The sequence below is a fragment of the Halichoeres trimaculatus genome, unplaced genomic scaffold (genome assembly GCF_033239565.1).
Source record: "Halichoeres trimaculatus isolate MK-OKI-2021-1 unplaced genomic scaffold, fHalTri1.1 fHalTri1_scaffold_3, whole genome shotgun sequence".
In the NCBI taxonomy this organism is placed as follows: domain Eukaryota; kingdom Metazoa; phylum Chordata; class Actinopteri; order Labriformes; family Labridae; genus Halichoeres; species Halichoeres trimaculatus.
Genome location: NW_027437181.1, coordinates 5,650,305 through 5,675,772, shown reverse-complemented (window position 1 = coordinate 5,675,772; position 25,468 = coordinate 5,650,305).

Here is a 25,468-nt window from a genome sequence, read left to right as displayed (position 1 = left end):
CTACAGCCACCGGTGACCCTGAACAGGATAATCAGTCTAATGGATGGATGAAGAACAGAGAACAAACTACAACCACAGCACACCTGAGAAAAAAAAGAAAGAAAATAAGCAAAAAAAAAAAAAAAGGAATAAAATTTTTTAGAAATAAATAAATAAAAACAGGAATAAAAATAAATAAAACAGATGATGCATATACATGAACATGTTAAAAAAATGATAATAATCTGTCTGTTTTTTAAGCTCACTTTCATTCCCCACATATCTTGTACTTCAATTACCAACACTGGGTAATGCTTCAGCATGATTTAAGATGCATCAGGCGTGCTCGAAACCTTTCTGTAGTTTAGTTCCATTTGCATTTACCTCAAATGTCTCAGCTGCAATTTCCCCTTTTCTCATTCCCTCCTTACCTGCTCTTTCCATTTCCTCTGCGTGAGGTACACCATGAACAGGGTGAACATTATGTTAATGTGTGTGGGCTTGTGGCCAATCAAGTGTCATTAGGGGAAGAGGAGGAGGGAAAGTTCTGGTTTGATTCACAGTTTTTGATTTTTCATGCTGACTGCGGGCTGTGGGTTCAAGCTTTTTTCACCATTCTTCACCTTTTTTTCCTCTCATCTCTTTCTCTGAGACATATGATCAATGGTGAGGTAATGATGGGGACACTTTTTGATTCAAATGAGGCTAACAGCATGACGTGGGGATTTTTTTTTCCAAATGCCACCAACCAACTTGACCCGACGCAGTTCAGGAACTTTTGTCAGCCTGATTCAGATGAAGGCGTCCCTCAGGGTTGAATCGAAGTCATTTTGCATCCTGATGCCTTGTGGTACAGTCGGTGCAGCCGCTCAAATGTAGCTGTGTGTCTGTTTTCTTCGTCTATAGAAGCCAGGACATCTTATTTCCAGTGATTATGCCTCTTAAAATAAAATGCCACTGGTGAGCATCAGTGATTTTCTCTGGGCCATGACCCGAGAGGCTGCAATTTGTGAGCAACACTGTACGGTATGTGTGTGTGTGTGTATGTGTATGCGTGCTGCAGAGGACGCAGAAAGGAAAGTCTGCCACATTAATGACCACCACACTTACATAAAGCTCCTCACACTATTTATAGCCTCAGCTGGGCCTCAGTGGGAAACACAAACCACAAATTCTTGCACATGTGGAAACACACCAACACACTTACAGGTGTAAAACCTCAGCACAAAAAGTGAAGGAATTAATGTTTGGTAGATTATTTCTTTGTTGCTTCAATGCATCCTGAGAATAAGTCTTATATCGCTGAAAAAATGGATTATTAAGAGTTGGGGTATAAATCTGTTTTAATTTTTGACCATTTGATGTTAAAAGCAGGTATTCTGCTTTTCCACATTTTAAATATAGGATGTTCAGACTGAGCATGTGCAGACTTTCAAACCCCTACATGTTCATATGTTGTAGAAATCCCTGAATCTGTCTGTAAACTGATTGAAACGATCTGTTCTTGAAGTACAACCAGATCTTCATCAGGCTCACTGAAACAATGAGGTAATGGCAGACGACTTTCCCGACTAGTCCCATGATACATGGAAGGAGAGGGCCTCAAACACCAAGGTCTGTCCCCTGGTGGGCTTCCAGAGAGCTGGCCAATCAGAAGGAAGGAGGGTTTGTGGAGCAGAGCGTCTAGAGCACCTTTTCCACCAAGCGGTTCAGTTCGGTTCATCTCACATTGTACGGCGCTTCCGCTGACTAATTCGGGACAGATCCCTAAATAACTGAGACGATGCAGACCGTTGATTGGTCAAAAGAATCGTCACTTACCATGTGACAGCAGCTATATTTCTCCTGGCGGCACACAGCCTTCTCTAAAACAAAGCTTGATTGCGCTTTGTATCAAAGAGCTACGTGCCAATCACAGAGAGGACAAAGTGCTGCATGTCTTCATCGTTGCTCTTTCTTTACTGTGTTGCATTTTTCTTGTTTGTTGGATTTATTAGCAGGTACACTGTATCATGCTGCTACAGTGTCACACTATTATGTTACTGATGCGGCTGCCGGCATCTGGCTCACACGCCGCCTACCATGAGGAGGAACAGTTGGCTGTGGAAACGCAAACAGGAATTGACTTAACCGAGCTAACCCGTACCAAACCATACTGATCTAAACTGGACTGCTTGGTGGAAATGGTACTTTAAAGAGACAGCAGCTCAAACAAAGCATTTCAGACAGAGGCTTTAAGCCGTTTGCACACCAGACACATATTTTTCACCCAAATATTTCGCATGTTTTTTTGTTTTTTTTTCGAACCAACTGTTTTTCAATGCAAGAAACGTTATTTCACTGAGTGAAATTGCTGCTCTAATTTTTTCAGACCAAGGTCGATTTTTCCAAAGAGTCACTTGCAACAATTAAACATTCAAATTGCTTGTTGTTGACATGTCACACACCAGGGGAACGGAACGGTTCTGTGCACATCTATTATATAGGACAGGTGCGTTGGAGGTTCAGGTATCCTGTAGAACAATTTTAAAGCAAACACCCGAACACCGTCCGACTTGCAAAAGATAAATAGAGTTTAATTCTGCAACGTTTTGGTCCTAGACCTTCATCAGGCAAATTAATAAATAACTAAATTAATTAATAAATTCATTAAAAAAAATTAAAACTGATAGAGGTCTAGGACCGAAATGTTGCAGAATTAAACTATATTTATCTTTTGCAAGTCGGACGGTGCGCGGGTGTTTTCCTTAACAAAAAAAACACATCGCACACCAAAACATTCAACAATGATTGTGTTCGTGTCCCAGCACCTGGTTCTTTACAACAAAAGGCATTACAACTACAAAGGCAATGATTATAATGCCTCCAAATTTTTTACAATGTTGTGCTATTTATTCGCGTCACCATTGGTGTGCAAAGACTTGAAGAAAGAGATTTCTAAAACACCAGTCAGAGAAAAATACTTTTTTTTGAGGTGTAAATCATGGAAAGCTACAATGGTAGCACAAGAGGGGTAAGATACCCTGTCTTTAAACACTGCACTAACAATCAGACTCAAGTCATCACCATGTTGTTGAAATGAGACTCAGTCCTGTTAGTGCGTCTCTGTCCTGATGATGATCCTCCAGCTCTCTACGAAACGACCTCAGATCCTCTCTTCAGTATTTATCAGATCCACATCTGTGTTTACTGTGCTGCCAGGGCAACTATCCACACAAATATATACAGCAACAGCTCCGACACATCTGTATCTGTATACATTACAGAGAGCATGGAAGAGATGGAAAGAAAGTGTTAGATGTTTAAGAGCCGCCGTCATCTTTCTCTGCTCCTTCATCGCTATGCCCTGAACGTTTTCTCTGTGATTTCTGCGTGTTTGTTGAACCCATCAGCTTATTCTATAAAAACATAAAAACAGAATAACTTTAACTCAATGTTTGTCTTCCACATCACAAAGTCATATCAGAGACGTCAGGAGGCGGAGCAGCCCTGACCTTGGAGGTATGGTCTCTCAGTGTTTCTCTGAAGGTGTTAAACAGCTGACATTTAGGCTTAAAAACACCAACCTTTCAACATTTCATCCTCATGTGACCAATTAATGTTGTAACAACCACTAGTTTTCTGCTTCTGCTGGTTAAATGTCAAAGCTCTGTCCACTTTCCCAAGAAGGAACAGACTTATTTGTTTACAGAAAGTGACAAACAATGCAGAACATTTGACATTAATGGGTTTTGGTCTCACTTTAGAGAAGCTGTTACCCTGTTGATGTATTTCTGTTTCTGTGCTCCAGTTTTAGTCGAAGTTACAGTTTCAGAAGTTCTCAAAGTTGAAGGTTGACGAAACAATCCCAAATCTCCACGGCCCTGATACAGGATAGATTACATTTTGTCAGTCCTGACACATCATCAGATGGATAAAAGATGCTGCCACAGCGGGGGGTCTCTGTAATTGGGTAACTCGATGGAAGAGGATTATGAAGGGGTAATGTTGGTGTGTGTGAGAGAGTTTGTGTGTGTATCTGTCAGAGCCCATCCTGCCCATGTGGAATGAAGTTTACAAAAAAAGGAAGATGCAAAAATTGCCTACACAGTGTACACAAACTGCAGAGAAGAGGCATCCGTTTGTTTGACAGTCAGTGAGGAGATCCTCATTTGTCTCTATCAGTGTGTAGTAGTGTGATTGTGCATCAGAGTGTGTGTACTGATTAGTTTAATTTGTGTCTTGTTGTGTATTTAGATATCATAAACTGATGAAGCAGTTTGAGGATGAAACAGTGGATTCTTGAAATCTCTGAGAGTTTTAAACTCAGATGCTAAAAATTTACAAGTTTAACATGAAAATACGAGAGATTATAAAGAATCTATTTCTGCTGTGAGGGAAGGGAACTCTCTGATAGGGACACATCAAAATCATGTGACAGGTCATGCCCACAACTTCATGTTGTTTGTTTCAGTGTAGAAAGAGCTGCGACTACCCGTGGTCTTGTTCATACAGTTTTTTTTTCTGTGTGCTTCATTGTGCTTCATATTTATTTTAAACCCATCAATGCAACAAAAAAGCACTATGAGATATGGTGAATGTGTGAAGTGTAAGTCTAACTCCCCAGGTTTTAAATCCAAAAAGAATGATCGATCGATTTCATCTGCTTTCAAATCTACAGCCAGTCAAAAATAAATAAGCAAAATTTAGCATCAGTGCTACGCTGGGTTCTAAAGGGTTAATGACAAAAAAACTCAGGTAAGCTAGAAAAAAACACCTGGATAAGTAGCCGTGTTGCCACATTTTCTGAAAAAAGTAATCTGATTACTCCTTTAAAAATCAACTTAGTTAGTTAGATTACAAGTTACTTTTCTAGTTACATTCAGCAGCTGCGGACAAAACCTCTCACCGCCTCATAGAGCTGCATGATTTGGCAAAATTGTGCAATGTGATTTTAATGAATAATAATATGAGTGTACATGTTCTTTTTTTTTTTTTTTTTTTTTTTTTTTTATGAAGTAACATGCAGAGGTTATTAGTATTTGTTAGATATGAACTTTACTGTTGCAATTAAAAACAATACATATCTTCTTCTTTTTTTTTTTTTGGAAAAATACAACAGAAAATCTGTACCGTACAATCTTTGGTGCCCTACAGCACTGCTCAGTTAAATTTCAGATTTGAGTTATTATAATTTTAAATACTTTGTTTCAGGCCAGTTTAATTTTTATCAGTTTGATTTTTTTTCTTTCTGTTTTTCTTTCTGTTTTTCTTTCTTTCTTTCTTTCTTTCTTTCTTTCTTTCTTTCTTTCTTTCTTTCTTTCTTTCTTTCTTTTGTTAAAGGTGTAGCCTGTCAATTCTGTATCTTTGTAATATAAATTAGCAAAAATATAATAAAGATAGTGCAGCGTGGGCTCACATTATCCCCTGTAACCTGGTCGAGGCTAACTTTGCAGAGCAGATGGACCTGCCTGATTCACTTTCTGAACTCCTGCAGGTCCATCTTGTCAGGCTCCAATGACCAACGATTTCACTCGGCTAAATTCTGACCGGCCCAATCAGGGATGATTGGCGGGAGCTGTGGGAGCAGACGTGACGTCAGCAGACTTCCGTACTTGTCAGCGTTCCTTTGATTCTTAAGTTAAATTTATAAAAACGGAAGCTGTTGTCTAACGCCTTTTTCACAGCTGTTTCTCGTGATTCAGTAGTTGTTCATCTATTGTTTCTTAGAAGCATCGGCTCACATAAGCGACGTCACACCGTGGCTTGATGTGGATTGGTCCGTGGTGAGTGTGTTAATCAGAACGGTTGTCCAATCACCAGCTGTGGATTTTTTTTAAAGTCCCGCCTCTAAAAACAAATTGGAAGAGCTGCTGCCCAGATGGTTAGGTCGGAGCACCCAAGTCTGAAAAGCCTGGACACACCCCTGCTAAATGGTGTTGCTCTGCTCATCAGTGGATAGATTTATGCTAAGCAGAGGGTTCAGCTCTTGGAAAAGATTGAGTTACAGTGAAAGACAGGACTCAACTTTCCTCAGGTAAAAGTCAAACAACTTCTAAAGCAAGTATTACATGTCTCCCATCACTCCCAAAAATCCAAGAAGAGAGAAAATACATCTTTTTACAAAGAAATGGTAGAAAGAATAGCAACACACATTGACGTGAATAAGTGGCTTGATTTGATCACTAGTTTGAAAATAGCAACACAATAGATTACTTATCACTGAAACAAAGTGGTCATATTAAAGTAATGTGTTACTAACTAATGTATTACTGGAACCACTGACTGGGAGCAATAACAGAAATCTCAGCCAAGCTAGCTAAGTAACTGCTTTGCCTTGGATGTGCATTTTTCTCCATTCTTAAATCTGTTCTTATATATTTTACCATTATTCAATCGCTTCAAAGCACTATGGGCTGCATTTTATTTGTTTTCAGGTGTGTTGCTTAAGGTTGAACGATTGATGGATTGATACTTAAGCAAAACTGTTAAATTTGCCAGTATTTGTTGCCAAAGCTGTGTCCTTCACATTTCCAGCATTGTTTTGGATTTTGGCAATCTCTTATTTGGTGTAATTAAAGAAACTTTTCAGCTGCTGTTACTTTCTGTTTCTTTAGACCAATTTAGTCTTATTAAATTCTTTTAGATTTCGCTGCACAAAAAATGTACAACGACATCATCAGTTGTGTCCGTTTGTGCAGAAAAAGTTGTGGACTGGAACTACAGAAATGTTGGAGAGGTCAAAGCTGCAGCTCATCACCTGCTGGAACAAGCAGGTACTGCAGCCATGTTGAAAACACACTGAAAATGTCTGCTGACAAAAAGAAAAGCAGTAAAAAACTAAACAACACAACCAGCACAGAGTATGGAAGACATTACGCTCAGCCGTTCAACATAAACACCCACTTGAGGCAGGGCTCTATAAACCGTGACGCTCGGCTGCGGTGAATGGGTTTCACAGCTCGTACTGACAACTTTAGACTTTACTCAAAGCCCTAACAACATGTTTCTGTTTTTTAAGGCTCTCAGGAGACCAGCAGCAGCAGGATGTGCACAGCGTAACACGGCTGAGAAATCTGTCCACTGGAGGCTCATTTCTGTTCTCAAGAGGACGAATAATCCTCACTACAGCTATCCATCCATGATAATCCTGTTTGGTAGATACCCAGACGTGTCCACAAGCCTTTTCTGCACCATAAATCTGCTTTTACAGCTGTGAGATCCATTCATGCTTCTGCACGCTTACAGTTTGTTACGTAAAGAAAGAGTCCATCAGCAGCAGCTATCCTGAGCATGAGCACGACGACTTTTCACGGAGGCTTTCAGAGGTTTTTCTCCTCGCTGTGTTTTTACCGTTCAAAACTAAAGACTGAGTGTGACTGACATCAGAAATGAGTGGAGGCGCTGCAGAAAGTCCAACACTTTCAGAGGATTTTAAAGCACAGTGTTGAAACGTGTGCACACTTACATGAAATGAAAAGAGCGTCTCCACGTGAAGCACAAGGACAACCCAACAAAGCTAATAGAAATCACTAAAGTGTTCTGCTGCTCTCTTTATCCGCGTCTCTTCCTGTTTCTGGCGTCGTTTTGTCCACCGCTCTCTGACAGTTTTCTTCTTCTTCTTCTCTTGTAAACTCTGAGAGTGCGTCTCTGGGCTCAGCAGGTGCTCTGCTGCAGTGTGAGCCGGCTGCAGAATGAAGATGGGTAGTTTTGTCCTGCAGCTCGACACCTGGGAGGCAGATTCAAGCTGCTGGAAGTTCAAACAATCAGAGAGACAGACACAACGCCCCCCGAGTCGCCAGGACAAACACAAAGACTCTGCAAAGACAAATCCTACCTTCCTCTCCTCCTCCTCCTCCTCCTCCTCCTCCTACTCACCCTTTCTCTATCTGAGTTTCAAGGCCAGAGGTGTCTCTGAGGTCCAAACACTTCTATTATCATCCTCTCCCCGTCTTTCCTTTTACCTCACCATCAACTTTCTTTACTCACTGATTTCGCTGAACTCATTCAACCCTCAAGGTGTCTATCTGGGTTTACTCAAGCTCGGCCAATCACAGCCTTGTTTCTACTGATGTGGCATTTTGTAGACAACCTCGATGAATGAAGGGAAATCTCATGAATCCATTTCTCAGTTATCCATTTCTGATTTGCCATGAGTTCATGTCATATCAAATCCACACGAAGCCAAATGATGCTTTGAATCTTTAAATCTTTATGAATACAGTGCCAAATCGCAACAAATGTTATCTCAGGACTCTATCCAGAAACATTAATAGGTCTGGACTTGATAAGGAGTCTGACCTCATCTTCACCCATCAGGAGAACAGATCTAACCTGAAGCAGAACCAGACTTATGTTCGACATCTGTTGGGGTAAGAGAGAAAGATGTAGTCCAGGCCCTTGGGGAGAGTATTTTCCAGATTTCTCTACAAGCATGAAATTTGGCACAGATGTAGAGTATACCTTACTAAAGTCATTTTCAGAGGGCGCTAAAGTGGGTGCTCATTGGGGCTACCATAAACCAAGATGGCCACCAGTTGCTATGCAATTTTTCCACAGCTTCATAAAGAAACATCACAGCATCATAAAGTATCACTGGACATGATAGTACATGTAAGCAGCATGTGCATCAGCAGTTTTTTCTTTTACTTTTTTCCAGGTGATAAAAATTATTATGTTTTTCTTTCGAGAGTCTTATCTCTTCATGGCTCTATTTTTACAATCCCCGAAAAAATACACAACAGCAGCTGTCAATCATCGTTAAACTTGACATAAACCTTGTTTTTAACCTCTTGTGACTAATGAAAGCAAAACTTTTCAGAAAAAAATAGGACTTAAACACAAGGCAGTCAAATGATATCTTCAAATCACCACAACAATCAGAAGTGAGAAACGTTTCTACCAGGGGTATTTATTTTTCAAAGTTTGACCACAGCCCATCTGGAATGACTGGGGAGATGGATTTTTTTTTAACTATACTGCAGCCAGCCACCAGGGGGAGCAGTTTTTGTGGAGACCTCACTTTGAGCCAAGCAAGACGACGTCAATTTTTTTACAGTCTATAGTCCTGATCCATTTCTTAGTCAATCAAAGGGACTATAAAACCAGAAAGAAGAACATTGATATCTTCTAAGGCTTTCAGGTGTCTGGCAAAAGTTATATTTTTTTCTTCTTAGGAGTTTGTAAAGGCTAGGCAATGATTTCTGCACCAATGTGACACACAGAAATGAAACGCATAGAATCTGCATGCATGTAGCTTTTATAAAAACCCAAACTCAGACCTGATGTAAGATTTCAGAATCAGAATCAGGTTTTATTGCCAAGTACATTTGCACATTCAAGGAATTTGAGTTGGTGTATTGATGCTAATAATAAACAAGGAAATAATGTGAGACTAGCTACTGCTTAAACAATACAGAATTACAAGTGTCACGGCAAACACAACCCTGGGTTTTGATTCCAGTCCAGGCTTCCAGACGTCTGCTGCCCGTGGTGGCACTGTTGTGGCTGCTAGCTAAGATAGAGGAGACAGACCCTACCTGTGCAGTCTTCTCCTTGCTGCGTCAATCCCCTGGCCTCCTGGCCAGCTCGCTCTGCTCAGCTGGATGACAGTTCATTATTTTTAACATGTAACATGCAACACTAACTAAACTTAACGATAACGGGATCAGGAAGTCGAAACAAAGCCTCATTCGGCACACACCGCAGCATTCCTTACTGTGCAAACATTTCTCCTCCTCACACACCTGCAAGGCTCTGCTCATCAAGCCAGTGACTTCCCAGTCATTGGCCGTTCGGCCAGGCAGGAAGGCCCGCCCCCTCCTTACCAGCTCGACAGCCATGCCACACAACCTTTCAGTCGTACAGATGTTTGATAGATAGAAGCCACAGTGATTATGAAGGAATAAGGAAAGAAAAGTTATTAGCTGACTGACAGTACACTTCAAGTGTGGTCCTGCTCCCTAAACCAAAGTTAACGCAGTAACTTCATTTCATAGAGACTGAGTTGGAGACAAAATGTTGCCTGTTCATGATGAACCATTAAATCATGTTGCCCATCAAGTGAAAGGAAACAATATTTATCTTTATTGGATTTTTTTTCTGAACCATGTGTTTGCATGAGTGTGTGTTTGAAGACAGTGTGTGTGTGTGTTTTCTTCCAGGATCCCTTATCACGAGCAGGCAGCTTGGAGGGCATCCAGCCATCACTATCAATGAGCTGCATGCCTCCTCAATCACACACACACACACACACACACACAAATCTCAGATGTGCTGATTCTCACTTTCAGGATTTGTTCGACGTCTGTTTCGACCCTCCTCTCAGAGACCTGCTTCCAAAGACTTTTCTTTCCACCAATCAAATTGTAGTTTCACTCACACCACCCTTTTTAGTGTTTTACTCCTCTGAAATGAGGTTTCATCCATTTGACTGAGCTCAGGATTGTTTTACAAACTCCTCGGTCCATTTCACTCTCTGTTTATCCAAGACTCCTCCTGGAGACGCTGCTCATCTCCAGATTTCAGCGTCGACCTTGGTGAGTAAATGTTTCTATAGCTGATTAAATGAAGGACAAAATCCGCAAGACTAACACCAGTTGGAGGAGAAGAGTATACAGGCGTGGTGGCCAAGTCTTCCTCTAAGCCAAATGTGAGTAAGAAGCTCCAGAGTGTGGTTTTGTTGTGTTTCGAGCTCAGATTGAGCGATCTGGAGGCGACATCTCGGAAATATGAAGAGGAGTTGGGTGTCGTGGGTGGCACAGATCTCCTTTTCTTCTCTAAAAACAGAAGGTTGTTAACTAAAAACTGTGTCCTGCTCATATCCTGGATCAGACCCATCACCTATCAAACTGTCTCCATGCTGTGGAGACAAAGTGTGAGCTCCTCTGACTGTGCACTCATCACTGCTCAGATATAAGTGTGTGTGTGAATCTGAATGTATGTGATGAGTGTGTCTTGATTTACAGCCTGCTATCTGCCAGCTCGATCTTTCCTACACACAGCCCTCCTGGGTGTTCAGGTTAAATAAAGAGGTTGTGACTCTGCAGTTGTTGCAGAGTTGCCTGGAAACATGTTCCAAACATTGCCTGATGAACCGCCTTATCAAAATAAAGTATGATGGATCTTTTTGAATCTGTTATCACAACACAGGCTTCATTCTTTATCAATGGGTGCTGCTGCTGTCTAGTTTTCTAGAGGTTTTCCCATGGATCAACTTTTGTCTGTTGTCAAATTTCAAACCCCAAAGTGGGGACGGGTTTGAGGAACCTAAGTATTCAAGAAGAGTATAAAGAGAAATAAACGACAATGAGGGCAGAGTTTTCCTTGTCACTGAGATCCTTAAAAAAAAAAAAAAACACTTGGTGTACTTACATTGTTGTCAGGGCTTGTCATGACTGGTACTTGTCCACATAATCATCAAGGTTTTTGGTTTTAATGAAAATTAATTCTAACTTCCATCCATTGAATGTGAAGAAAGATGTGGGAGACAGATAGAGAACAGAAAGTACCTTGGGAGAAGAAAACAGCTTTAATAAGGCAGCATGAAAGTGTGTGAGTGTGCATTTACCCTTTTTTTGATCAGGAAAACACTGGACGATGCTGGGAAATGAGAGGAGACATCACTGGCTCACCCCGAAGATGACAACATTTCAGATCAGAAACTGAATGTCTAGAATAGGCGGATCTTAAACCTTACAAGGGCCAGGTTCTGTCCATAAAGGAAGCGTCTGACACTTGTATAGGGTGGTTAGGAAGAGTTAAAGAAGAACCCAAAGCTTCACATTTTTGACTTGCTGTGATCATTAAATCTGAGTTGAGAACTTGGATGCATCCTTCTGCAACTTCTGTGATCAACAAACACACTAGGAATGGTGAAAAGGTAATTGAAATATTAGGGAATTAGGACTTTGCTTTGAGTGACAAATAATATCAAATTGTCACTTGGAGATAAATTTCAACACCACTTTCCACTTTTCAATACTTTTTAGGGTGAAACGCAAAAGTTTTGTAGCGTTTCAGCCTCGTGTTTACACGAGTTTAAACGGCGTATCAGCCGACCTAAACACAAACTTTTGAAAACGGCCTCCAGAGTGGGATTTTTCTGAAACGCTGCCGACACCGTTGCCGAGTAAACAGTAAGCTGGCGTTTTCAGTGGAAACGCTGATGTCACACTCCACTCCCCACAAGCACATACAACAGGACAACAGTACCGTTGTTACGATCGTAGGAAACTACCGTGTTGTTCTTGTGCTGCTCAAGCTACTGTATCCGCTGACTTTTGAACTTAGCATTCTCCAATACACCAGATGATCTCCTCAACTCTACTTTGGAGATCTACCAAAAGCTGCTTCTGGACAAGACAGTTGTAGCGCCGACAACAGGCCTGGCATGCTTACTACAGCGTTTTTGGTCCCTCTCCGTTTCCGTGTTAGCCCAGATTTTTTTCACCGCGTCTTCACTGCGTTTCAGCGTTTTTAGATGAAACGTTGTTGTGCGAATGGGGCCTTAATATGATACCGGCTGTGAGTTACCTTCAAACAGCTATAGGGCGCCCATCGGTCACGTGACCTGAGCTGAGTCTCTGATCGGACAAATAAATGATCCTAACAACTTCTAAAACCCCCATGTTAGATAAAATTCACTCATCGTACAGTGTGTGCTAATAGTCAAATCAGCATTTTAGACCCAAGCTATTTCTTTATTTTTATTTTTTTTACCAGGCTGTACATGTGCTTTTTAATGCCATAAAAGTCTGTTTTTATGGCTGGGTGTGTACATGACTTTCTGTCTTTCTGCAGCCAGCCTCAAGCGGATTCTTGATGAACAGCTACTTTTAGCGCTTCTGGATAGGCTTCATTTTCTTGAACCGGATGTTGCCCTTTGGTCATACTACACTACACTAGATTTATGTCAGTTTTAGGACTATTTTATCTTCCTAAGTAGATGAGGGACCCAATAATCTTTTTTTTTTTTTTTTTTTTTTTTTTTTTGGTATCAAAGAAGATTTTTTTTTTCTTTCAACCCCAAATATTAAACATTTATGGATTGATTATTATTATGATGATTATGATTATTATTATTTTCTTTTTCTTTTTCTAAATTCTTGATTTTTTTATAAAATAATATCTTACTTTTTTCTGCAGGTGGGGCCACCCTGTCAGTTTGTCGCAACAAAAAATGTATATTTGGATAGATAGATAGATAGATAGATAGATAGATAGATAGATAGATAGATAGATAGATAGATAGATAGATAGATAGATAAATAACTTGATCTTTGTCATCTTTTTCACCAGTGCTCGTTTGGTGATAGTGTTTAACTGGTTCTTGTCTTGGTCTTTCTATGAACCAGTTTGGTTTTCCATCAGAAAGGAATCAAGTTGGAGCCACATCATGGTGTCACTGTAAAATGTCACCACATATGAGCCTGAAAAGTACAGAAAGGCTAACAATGAGGCCTGAGCTGCTTACAATGAGTAAATTCTACTAAAGTTGGTTGTAAACATTTCCTCATCAGTTTCTTGATATGAGTAGATTGTCCAGTTTTGTTTGAAATGTCTTCAGAAGATAGTTTTTGGGGGGTAAATCTGACTTTTTTGGATAAAAGATTATGAGAAATTAGACAAAAACACATGTAAAGATTGGTAATTTGCAGAGTAGGGTCTGTGTGTGTTAGTGTGTGTCGTCCTGATTGTCCTCTCCCTGTTGCGTGCTGGACAGCTTTAATTCCTTTCTTCACCCAGGATGTGAAGGTGGCCCCCCAAGCACAATTTGTCCCTAATAGCTCATTCCCCCCTCGTCGTCCTTCCCATGATGCTCGTCTCTTTTAGTTCCTCTGTCTGCCGCGGCCCGGCTCCTCATTGTGATGTTCTCGCAGCAGATGGAGACCCTTTCAGGACCATCAGCTGGGCCTTCAGTCCACCAAGACATTAGTCATGCCTCCGGGCCAGCAGCGACACAACAGGGCTAATTGGAAACAGATCACACACACACACTCACACTTGTGATCACATTTACACGTGCAATCACGCACGCAGACGGATGAACTCACATGCAGGCCATCACACACACACACACACGTACACAAAATCACACACTTAATTACTCAGACCCTCACACTAATACACTCTCACACAATGCCTCACACACACTTGCTCTGTGCGTCTTTCAGAGGCCCCTCCGTGTCCCCAAAGGAAGCACCTCAGGGTGAAGGGAAGGGGGTCAGTTTATTGTTTCTTATGAAGAGGATGTGAAACAAACGAGGGACTCTGCAGACGGGTAATGAGTGAGTGATGGAAGGATGGACGGACGGAGAGAATGAGAATCCTCCACCTCCATTAATGTGGCCTTTCCTCCCCGTGTGTAAAAAACAGCTCCCTCCCCGTCCACATTGTGTGAAGTCAGCCCAGCGTGAACCCTTAATGGCTAATAGCAAAGCACACACACACATACACACACCCCAATCGAGCTGCACATCAACTCTGCCGCTCACACACTCAGTTAGCCGCCTCTTAATTAGCTCATCACGGCCTGACAGGTAGTTACACTTCAGCCGCTCAAAATTACACGTTATGTCCAGGCATGTCTGCGAAGAGACGATGTGGATCCTGGAGCAGTTTTTCTTTTACTGTTTCACCTTCATTCATTGTTTTTCCCCTTTTCTCTTTTTCAGAAAGACAGTTTGTCTTCATCTGGAATCCCCAGAACTGATCCAAAAAGAATGGTCTGTGCAGATGTTTCCTGTAAAAACACAAACACGCAAAGAAACTCTCAGGACAAATTATACAGATTTGCTGACTGCTGTATGAAAAAAAAGTTTTTTTGAAAGGTCAAAGCTTTTGATGCTGTTCATGCTGAGATCAACATTGCTGAGTTTGAACGTCTAAGCTGTTGTCTGAGTAAGCCGGCGGATTTTTCTTTGTGAACTTTCAGTGAAACCTAACTATGCAAGGAAGATGTCAACAAACCTCACGTAACAACAAACATGTAATTGTATGTTTACAGTTTCCCAAATTTTATGTTTGTTGTCCACAAATCAGCGACAACACCTCCACCTTGGGAGGAGCTTTTGAAAACCTGCAACCAGATTAATCTGTCTTTTATTATCTTTAAAAAAAATTCTGGACATTTATGTTTTTACATTAGTAATCCTGCACTGCAAAAAATAGATCTTATCAAGTGTTTTTTTGTCTAATTTTTTGAAAGTAAAAATTGTCTTATAATATTTGATATGAGCCACATTCACCTGACCAGAAGAAGTCCAGTAAAAGTGTCTTATTTCAAAATATAATTAAAATTATAAGACAAAAATTAGGTCTAAATTACTTGTAACAAGTCACACACACACACAAAAAAAAAAAAAAAAAAGGGCAAATGAGATAAGAAAATTTTGCTTGTCAAGTTTCTTGAAATAAGAATTTTGTCTGAATATAAGTGAATTTTTCTCTAAATTAAAAAGCAGCACTATTTCTGTTTACCTTTTTCTTATTTTTTCTAAATATCTTTTTTTTTTTACTGTTCACGTCTGAGCTGTGTTTGTTTGTTCATTTAGTGGTGTGTTTGTGTTGTATGTCCTTGTTTATTTGTATTGTAGAAAACAAAAAATTTACCAATAAAATATTGAAAAAAAGCAGCAAAAAAATGTCTGGTTGTTCTGTGTTCCGTTGCCATAAACAATAATATATTGTAGGGTCAACTACCATTGAGTTCTGACAGTTACAGAGCTACCAGTGTTATGGAGCAAAGAGAGACCGTGCTAACTGTTGACTCTCAGCCAAGCGTGCATAGACTGTAAAAAAAAAAAAAAGATGGATGGACGTTATCTTGCTCAGCTCAAAGTGAGGTCGCCACAAAACTGCTCCCCCTGGTGGCTAGCTGCAGTATAGGTTAAAAAATCTGTCTTTCCAGTCATTCCAGATGGGCTGTGGTCAAACTTTAAAAAATTAGTACACCTCCTAGAAATGTTTCTCACTTCCGATTGTTGTGGTGATTTGAAGATACCATTTGGCTGCCTTGTATTCAAGTCCTCTTTTTTCTAAAAAGTTTTGTTTTCATTAGTTATAAGAGGTTAAAAATAAGGTTTTATGTCACGTTTAACAATGATTGACAGCTGCCGTTCTTTATTACCATTATTGTCACCTGGCTCCACTCAGATTCTCCCAGAATCCTCACTGTCATTACTACACAGACTCTGGCTGCGCCTGTGACGGGGGTATTTGGCTTCAAAACTGTACAGTGGTAAATGGTGGAGCCACGCTGTCCACTCTATATACAGTCTTTGCAAACACATCGGTGATTGTTGGGTGACAGTCACTAGTTAACAGAGTCACACTTTGCACTAAAACACTGGGGATGTCTGCTACTGTTTTTGAATTAGCCCTTTTTTTAATCCAGCTTCAGTTAACCAAGTTTGAACTGCAAAAAGATAAGAGTAACTGCCAATATTCGAAATCCAGTGTTTACTTTGAGTATGTAATGAAAAAGTTGGTTATTTGAGGTTATGACCCAGCATGGACTCACTATGAAGCATAAATATCAGTGAACCTTTACCTTTATTGAAACAGATATCAAGTTCAATTTGAAACTATAGTATTTTAGCAGACTATTAGCTTTTAACTATTAGCACCAAGTGACTTGTGTGTCTAAACACTGTACGCCGGATATTTCCACTTAAAACATCTGTTCACTTGTTGATTTCTTTCATCCACTCACTGATTTCCTACAAACCTGTGAGTCGTTTACCATCTGCCAAATTGGTGTTGTTTAAGTAAAAAAAGTGTGTTTTTTGGTGGTAGACACCCTTGCATCACTTGACAAACCACTATACTTTGAAGCACTTTCTGTTGCCAAAATCCACACACAGCCATGACTGTTCACAAACTTGGTCTATAAAGCAGAACAGTAATGGTTTAGGTCAATCCTGTGACTCAACAGGACATGACTCACATTTATTTGATGCTTCACATTGTTAGTAGGTGAAATCAGGACAGTGGATTTGTTGTGCTCTGACTCTTTAACTGTGAAGTGAATGCTTTGTCTTAATGAGCTTTTACTAATCAAAATCATTATGATTAAAATGCTACAGCGAATGAAATCAATAAGTCAGTGTAGGACAGGCAGCAGGAGGCTGGGGCTTTAAATGTTAAGAGCTCAGAAGGTCTCATTTCTTCAGGGTAGCAGCAGTAAACAGACATGAGTTAATTGCAATGCATGGATGTGAAATACATTAAAATAGTATAAGGAAATATGTGGTGTTGAATGGGTAACAAGGAGGTTAACTGGAGCTGCTCTCAGTCAAGGTGACATCAGAAATCTCTGCCTCTGCCTGAGCTCATATGTTTCTCTCCATCTCTCCCAGCTGAAGACGAAACGGAGCGGAGGATGTCATTCAGTATCTGCCAATTAAATGATGCCCTGGAGCATGCCTCGCCAACGCAGCTAATTTGTGTATATTTAGAGATAGCAGAGCGGGTGGAGGCGGGTGGGTGGAAGCTGTACCTGTTCTCCAAATCAGCCAACTCAGCAGCAGCAGCAGCAGCAGCAGAGCGGAGGCAGCCATGATGGACAGCGGCTGATTAGGGAAAGTCCAGAGAGCAGGCTGGGTTTGCTCCAATGCCCCAAGGCTTTGTCAAGGCAGCAAACACCTCGGCCTGTGGCGCAAACACGCCCCCCCATTACTTATTTATTCATACCCACTGGATGATTTGTTGACAGCCGGGGGCCGCGTGCAGCTGTGATGAACAGGATATTGTTGGTCAGAGCTGGTTCAGTGACGAACAGCTCCACAGTCCACCGGGCTCACCTTTCATGCTGAAAATTGGGCAATGAATGACATTAAGGAGGGAAAGGGAGGAAGGAGAAAAAGAGGCGCAGGCTGTCATGGAGGAACATTTGAGCTGTGAACCCTGCAGAGACCGACTGTCAGATTGGACAGGTGTCATGTCTTCACAGGATGTCAAGCTGGAAGCTGTCCTGAGGCTGTGGATGCTCCCTCCTCTCTGATCCATAATACATTTAGAGACATATTAATATTCAATTTTTCTGCTTTGCATTAATGTAGATGTGTTTCTTATGAGTATATAGACCAAGGACACCAAAAAGATGCAAGGTTTGGTGATACAGTTATGGAAAGGTTGGATAGTATGAAATAATGGACAGAAACATGTGAGTGGAACATTTCACTTGTTTCCAGACACATTTTCTTAAATTGACTTTCAACAGCTTTACTTTTTACCTACTTCAGTCAGTAAGTATGGGATAATATCAACTGACAACCTCTAGAGCTGAGAGCTGTAAGCTGCAGTTCCTTGGGTGTCCACTTGGGGCTGGATTCCAAAGCCAAGCAAGCATCACCAGAACTCAGATTAAAACATCCAAAAGTTTGTGATGTCAAGTGAAAACAATGAAATGCATTGTGTGTGTGTAAAATCCCACAATTTGTCCAGTTTCTGTTACTAAGTACCAGGGGTCTGCAACATCTACTTTCATATGAGCCATTTAGCCTCTGCTCACAAAGATTAAATTCATTCTGGAGCCACAAAATCTACTTTACCTTTACATCTTGTTTTTTTTCTGATGATTTGCTAATATTTTTGTTTGAAAAAAAAATGATGAAATATCATTTGACATAAATTTGCAAAATCTATGAAATTTCAAATCAGTTGCAATTTTTTTCAAAAAACTTCAAATTTAAAAAAATTACAAAATTTGTCAAAAATACAATTAAAAAATATGCAAAAATTTGGAAAAATTTCCACAAAAATTTAATTTCTAGAATTTACCAGAATGTCCAGGCTTGGAAAAACCATCTGCTAATTTTTTCAAAAAATTGCTAATTTAAATAAAAACATGTCAAAATTTCAAAAAATTTGCGAAATTATTCAGAAAAAAAAGATTTTTAAATATTTGCAAAAATTTGCAGGAATTCAACAAATGTTCAAGTTTGCAAAAAATGTTAAATTTTGGAAAAATTGCCAAATCCTCCAAAAATTTGTATTTACTTTAATTTTTAAAAAAGTAAAAAAAAAAAAAAAAAGAAACTCAAAAACTAGCAAAAATAAAATAAATAAATAAAAATCCCTAAATCTCAAAAAAGTGAAAGCTTTATTTCAAGATATGATGCATATTTAGTTCAAGAAATTTTTAATGCATGATTTTGTTTGGTGTCATCTCTTTAATCATCAATACCCTCTGAGAAAAATAAAAAATCTTTATTTTGACAATACTATTTTAAAGCCATAAGAAACCTCTGCAAAGGAGTCAAAGGGACACATGAGGGCGCAGGTTGCAGGCCCTTGCTATACAGCATTTACGGTTTCATGTTGTGTAGTGCACTTTGGCTGACATCGTTGTATTTAAAGTGCTTCATGAAGAAAGCTGAAGCTTAAGCTGGAGTTTCACTGTCATCTCTTATTGAAAAGGTCGAAGGTTAAACCCTTGCTCCTGCACTTCACACACAAAAAAGTGTCCGTGATCAACGCACTCAACCCAAAGTGTCCTGAGTCTTCAGAAGGACTAAGAAAATGCTGTATACCAACTGTGTGTGTCTTCATAAAAAGAGACCAAGATCTGAACAAATATGCAATAAACAGAAGCTGGACTCAGTTGGGACATCCAGCCCTTGAACTGACGGAAGGCTTTTAATGTGAAACAGATGCAGGAAGTGTTGAGTTAGCATGAACAGCAAACAGCAGCAACAGCAAATTATCACAATTAACGGTGACAGACCCGAGGAGACGGAGGGGCAGAGACTAAATATGCAAAGCTGTGTTTGCTCACTGAAAAGCTGAAGTCTAAGCAAATGGTTTGTGTCTTCATTTCAGTAAAAATGCTCAATTAGACTCAACTGACCCACATTCTTCTGATGAGTCAAGAAAAATGTCTTTTTACAAGATGTTCAAAAGGAAAGTGATGCCTGAATTGACTGTAAAGTGTAACTAAATCTGCAGATAAGGTAAGAAAAATCTACTTGTAAAGCTTCTTGAAATGAGGATTATGTCTTAAAACAAGAATTTAAATGATCACATTTTTGTGTTCCAATGATGGCATTAATGAACGATACATTACAGTGCTACACATCTGCATAACAACAGCACATTGCTGACCTGTGGAAGTCTTCACAGTGCAAAAGTTGAAATTTAAGCAAGGATTCATGTAGTATTTTAGGTACAAAAATTATCTTATTAGACTTGAAATGAGGTGAAATTACCTAACAAGTACAGGAAATTGGTTAATTCAAAATATTAAAGAGATAAAAATGAGGACTGAATTTCTTTTATAGATCAATGTGGTTAGAAAATGTACATTTAGTTATCTTCTTTTATTATCTCATTACTCTTAATTCAAGAAACTTGATAAGCAAAATTATCGTGCAGATTTATTTAATTCTTTTGTTAACTCTCTGGCTTTAAACAGAAGTAATCCCAAATTAAATCTAAATATTAATTATTTATTTGATTGCTCTTCTTTGTGCCTTTTCAATTGTTTAATTTTTTTTTATTACTCTTAATTTATTCATGTATTTATTATTATTCATGAATTATTATTATTATTATTATTATTATTATTATTATTATTATTATTATTATTATTATTATTTATTTATTTATTTATTTTACATTGGGTATCTTTTTTTTTATTTCATGTTAGCCACGTATTATTACTTTTTTAAATCATATTATTTAATTTGTCTTTACAGCACTTTGGTCAAGAGTGTCTGTTATTAAAGTGCTGTACAGACAAAGTTGCATTGGATTTTAACATCTTGAACTGAGACATATTTTTTTTTCTGAACTTTTCAGGTGAATTTTGCTCATGAGATAATTTCAATAAGACTTGCTTTTGCAGTGCACTGGTTACAGTGTGAAAGACAAACATGAAAAAAGCTGGAGGAAATTTAAGAAGACTTAATAAAGAATAAAGTGCAAATCATCTATATGTTGCAAAATCAGTAACTTGTGAGATGTGTCACAGATCCCTGTGAAAACAGAGAGGAGATACCGTGGGGGTTTAAAAATAGAGTCACCATTGTTTAGTCTTAAAATGTCATCATCTCTGAAATAAAAACCTGATATTGAAGCTTCATGCTTCTCTCAGCTTTCAAGACATATTTCATATTGATTTCCTAACCCTCTTCTTCGGGTTATATCCCAGGAAATATCCTCAAATCAGTGCTTCCATCTCCAGCTGAGACACTGGCTGCGTTTCAAAGGTCAGTCCACATAAATCCACACGCTCGCTTTATTAGGATTTGAACCAGACTGTGTCTGTTCATAAGAATTCTGTTTGGTGCCTAAGAAATATCGTTTCTGTGCTGCATTCACTGTCTGTTTGGACAATTAAACACTGAACAAGCATTAAGCTTCCTCTGAGATTAACCCAGTAACTTTATTTGCTCAGTTGTGTTCATTTCTGCAGCTCTAACCTTTATTTACATCCAGCCTTCATGGTCTCCCTCTCTGGATTAATATAGTCTGAGCTGCATGAAGAGGAAGGAAATATCATGGAGCTAATAAAACTCTAATTTATGACAGCAGGGGCTTCCACTGCAGCCACTAAGGGGGGGAATGCATATGCATTCAATCAACTATTACATGACGCAAGAGAGCATGAAATGGGGAAATTAAGGAGAGCATTCTTTAGCGCTGCTGGTAAATACATAAATTGAATTATTCTTGTAATCAAAGTAAGAGCAGGAATTAAATTAGGGCCATGTTATGCATGAACGCAGAGTCACTTATTCCATTAGTCCAGTGAGCACATGAGGCCGGAGCGGATCATTCCCACTCAGAGCTGATGGACCTCCATTTGTCCCTCATTGGGCTCTTTTGTGGAGTGACAAAAGCTGAATTTCTGTACAAGTGTTTGTGTGTTACAGTCATTGTGGCTCAGATCAGTTTATGGTCACTGGGTTTTTAAGCTCGTGTGGGTGAAAAGTTCAAAATGAAACATGGAGGGTGGTCTGTGAAAAGCAGCGCCGCAGAGGCAATAATCTGAAAGATGGAGTCGACCTAACTGACGAGTGAATGAGGCGACAGCTGGTGGTTTTACTGCCGCCTGGCTGAAAATATTTATGCAAGCGCAGCCTCTTCTTGATCAGATATGACAGCATTATTTCATTTCTTTATTACAGATCACACATGTGACTCTCAGAGCATGAAATTGATCTACAGACAGACCGGGGACATCCTTTAGATACAACACTAACACAAAGACGACAGCAAAAACCAGGAACTCCTCTCGTTATCATGACCTTTAGATTGATCCTTTATCTTTTTGCTGAAGCTTTGCATTCTAAATTCCTAATGTAATGAGTCATTGGGCATTTAATCAGATTGTTACTGATCAAACAGGGTTTGAGCAACATAAAACTACACATGCTAAAAAAAGTTGCCACCTAAAAAAAGTGACTTACATCCTGTGCACTCGTGCGAAACATACATCACAAGAAAAGAATGAAACAAATATGCTGCAGAAACTGAAATCTTAGTAACTGTTTGTCTCATTTTAGTAAAAAAACTTTCCTTACTTGCCTTGATATGAGCCACCTTCACCTGAAAAGTCTAGAAAAATGCATGCACTAGCTTTAAAGGGTTGAAAAAAACCTGGTTGGATAATAAAAATGTACTCTTTTTTTGTATAAAGACATTTGTTTTCCTTTTTTTCCCCTTTTTTTACTCCATTGGCAGATTTTTTACAAGGTTGCTTCAACTACTGATGCAGTCTAAAGCAAGCTTAACTTCTGCGCCAGTTGTGAAAGAAAGAAAGAAAGAAAGAAAGAAAGAAAGAAAGAAAGAAAGAAAGAAAGAAAGAAAGAAAGAAAGAAAGAAAGAAATGGTTTTCAAAATGAGCTGCACATCTGCACAGAAACGGCACATTGCGGATGGATGCATTGAACACATGGACAGTTTAAAAATCAAACCAGGGCTTTGAAACTGATTTTTTCCAATCATTCTTGTTTTATATTCCTAATACAAAACCATAAACTGTTAATATTTTTTAACATTTTCAAAAACTATGTTGGTGATCCACTCCATCACTCCCACAGTTTCTCCATTAGGAGTGATTTCTAGAAGCAGAGCATTTTCCCATTTCGGGACTAATGAAATAACTTGAACCATTTTTATGACCAAATTCACACCAGAACATAGAAAAACGAATGGAATAGATGTTTTGGCATGTTTTCTCTTTGCTGTTTAGTTAATTTTCCATGATTCATGATCCATTCAATTCTCTTTCTTATCTCTCTTTTAAACGGTGATGTGATATGTCCTCTTTCCTCCTCCTCTGCTTATCGTAGAGTTTTAAAATGAGTGATTTAGAGTCGCCACTGCATGCCTGCACGGCTAACTGTATTATTCTGTTGGTTTATGCTATAGTTTCCTTTTATAATAGACATTTCAAGAACAAAAGGAAATAGGGGTATCATATTCATTGTACCGATTCGGCTTAGGAACGTTATATATTAAAGTTTCTGGGGGGTTTTTTTTGTTCCGTGAACCGGTTCAAAGCCCTGCCTCAAACTCTTCAAGAATCCACTCAAAACAAACTTGAATTTTCTTAATGATGTAACCTCAGCTCTGGATTTTACAATTGTACTTATTTTCTTCTCTTGTACTTTACTTTGTTCTTATGTGAATATATAAATAATAATATTTTTCTACTTTTCAAAATTCCTCTTCTAATTTCTAATTTCGTACTCTTATAATTGTTATCATTGCAGTTATTGCACTTTGTCTGTGAGCTGCTGTGACAAGAAAATCCGCCATGGAAGATCAATGCAGAATATTCTGTTCTATTCTAAATGGAAAGCTACATGCCACCACACAAAGAACACATGACCCCAAAGTCAAATCTTTGGTATCAAGTTTTGTTTTTGGGCACCTTTTACTTTTAATCTAGTTTTTTAAAAGCTATCAACAGAGCTAAACCCTCTCTCTTTTGGTACCTCAGTCTTACTGAAAACCGAACATAGAGTTGTTTACCTCATGGCTCAGTCAGACAAAAGATTTAGTGCCTTAACTTACTGTAACTTCTTCCAGCATGTGACTCCTAGTTTTTCCTGCTACAGAGAAATTTGGATACAGAAATGTTCTCAGCTTACACAACATCAACGCATGTCTTCTAGTGTAGAACCATAGACTGTAATAAAAAGAAAAATAGATGTCATCTTGCTCGGTTCTAAGTGAGGTCACCAAAAAACTCCCTCCCCCTGGTGGCTGGCTGCAGTACAGGTCAAAAAATCCATCTTCCCAGCCATTCCAGATGGGCTGTGGTCAAACTTTCAAAACCAAACACACATCGTAGAAACGTTTCTCACATCCGATTGTTGCGGCGATTGTAAAGTTGTCATTTCATTAGTTATAAGAGGATTTAAAAAAAGGTTTTAGGTCACATTTGACGATGACTGACAGCTGCCATTCTCATGTTTTTTTGTTTTTTTCGGGATTATAAAATATGTTGGGAGGTAGAGTCAAGAAGTGATTAGACTCTCAAAAGTAGAGAAAAAGTATTATTTTTGTCACCCAGCTTCACTCAGATTCTCCCAGAATCCTTCACAGTCTCTACTGCGCCAACTCTGGCTGCACAACTGCTGCCTTATTTACAAGCAAAATGCATCGAACCAGGAGCTTGGTCCTGTTCTCTTCACACTGTAGGGTCACAGGTGTGCGGATTGACCTCATGCTGTACCTTTGCATTTGTTAACTCCAGCCTGCTATGAACAGTCATTTTGGGCGCCATCACTTCACCACCACACACATTGTTTTGAATTTAAGCATCTTCACTTTTTCCCCTGTATAGCGACAAGCCCCAGTGAAATACAAGCCAATCCAAAGAGCCATGAGCAAATGATTAGCCACTCAGCGCCTCAGGCCGGACTTGGACTAATGTTGTTGTCATGGAGCCGTGTGTTCGAAGGGAAAGTGAGGACAATAACAGCCACAGAATCCAGACTTTACTTTTGTCTGCTCCGCTCCCAGTGCAGAACCATCATGCTGGCATGGCATCGCACCAGTTTGGACCAAACCTGACGTGAGCTTGTGGAGGATACACCGGTCTCCAGTGATTCATTAGGGGAAGAGGAATCCTCTGGAGGGTTATAAGTTGAAAATATCGTCTGATTTCAGCCAACTGGTGCACAGACTTGATAAAAGAATCACGTTATCCAAGCAGCCATCATGTTTCTGCAGCCAAGACGGCAAAATCATTTGGCAAAAACTGACCTAAATATGGCATCCCTGGCCCGCCATGCCAACTGTAACAACCAATTATGTGTCAGAGCCGGCTCAGGTAAGCTGGCCCAGTTTCGGAAACCCCAACGATGCCCTAAGAGCGGCTAACTTCCTCCACACCTTTGAAGGTTTGCCAGATCTAACAGCCTTATTTGGGTCAGAGCCGCCTCACACATGGTCCGCTCTGGACCAAAACACGAGTTGTTATGCAGACTGTCAGCCAAATGACCTGTCTGCGTGAGTGGGGAGGTAAAACGATGATCAAAAGTCTGAAATG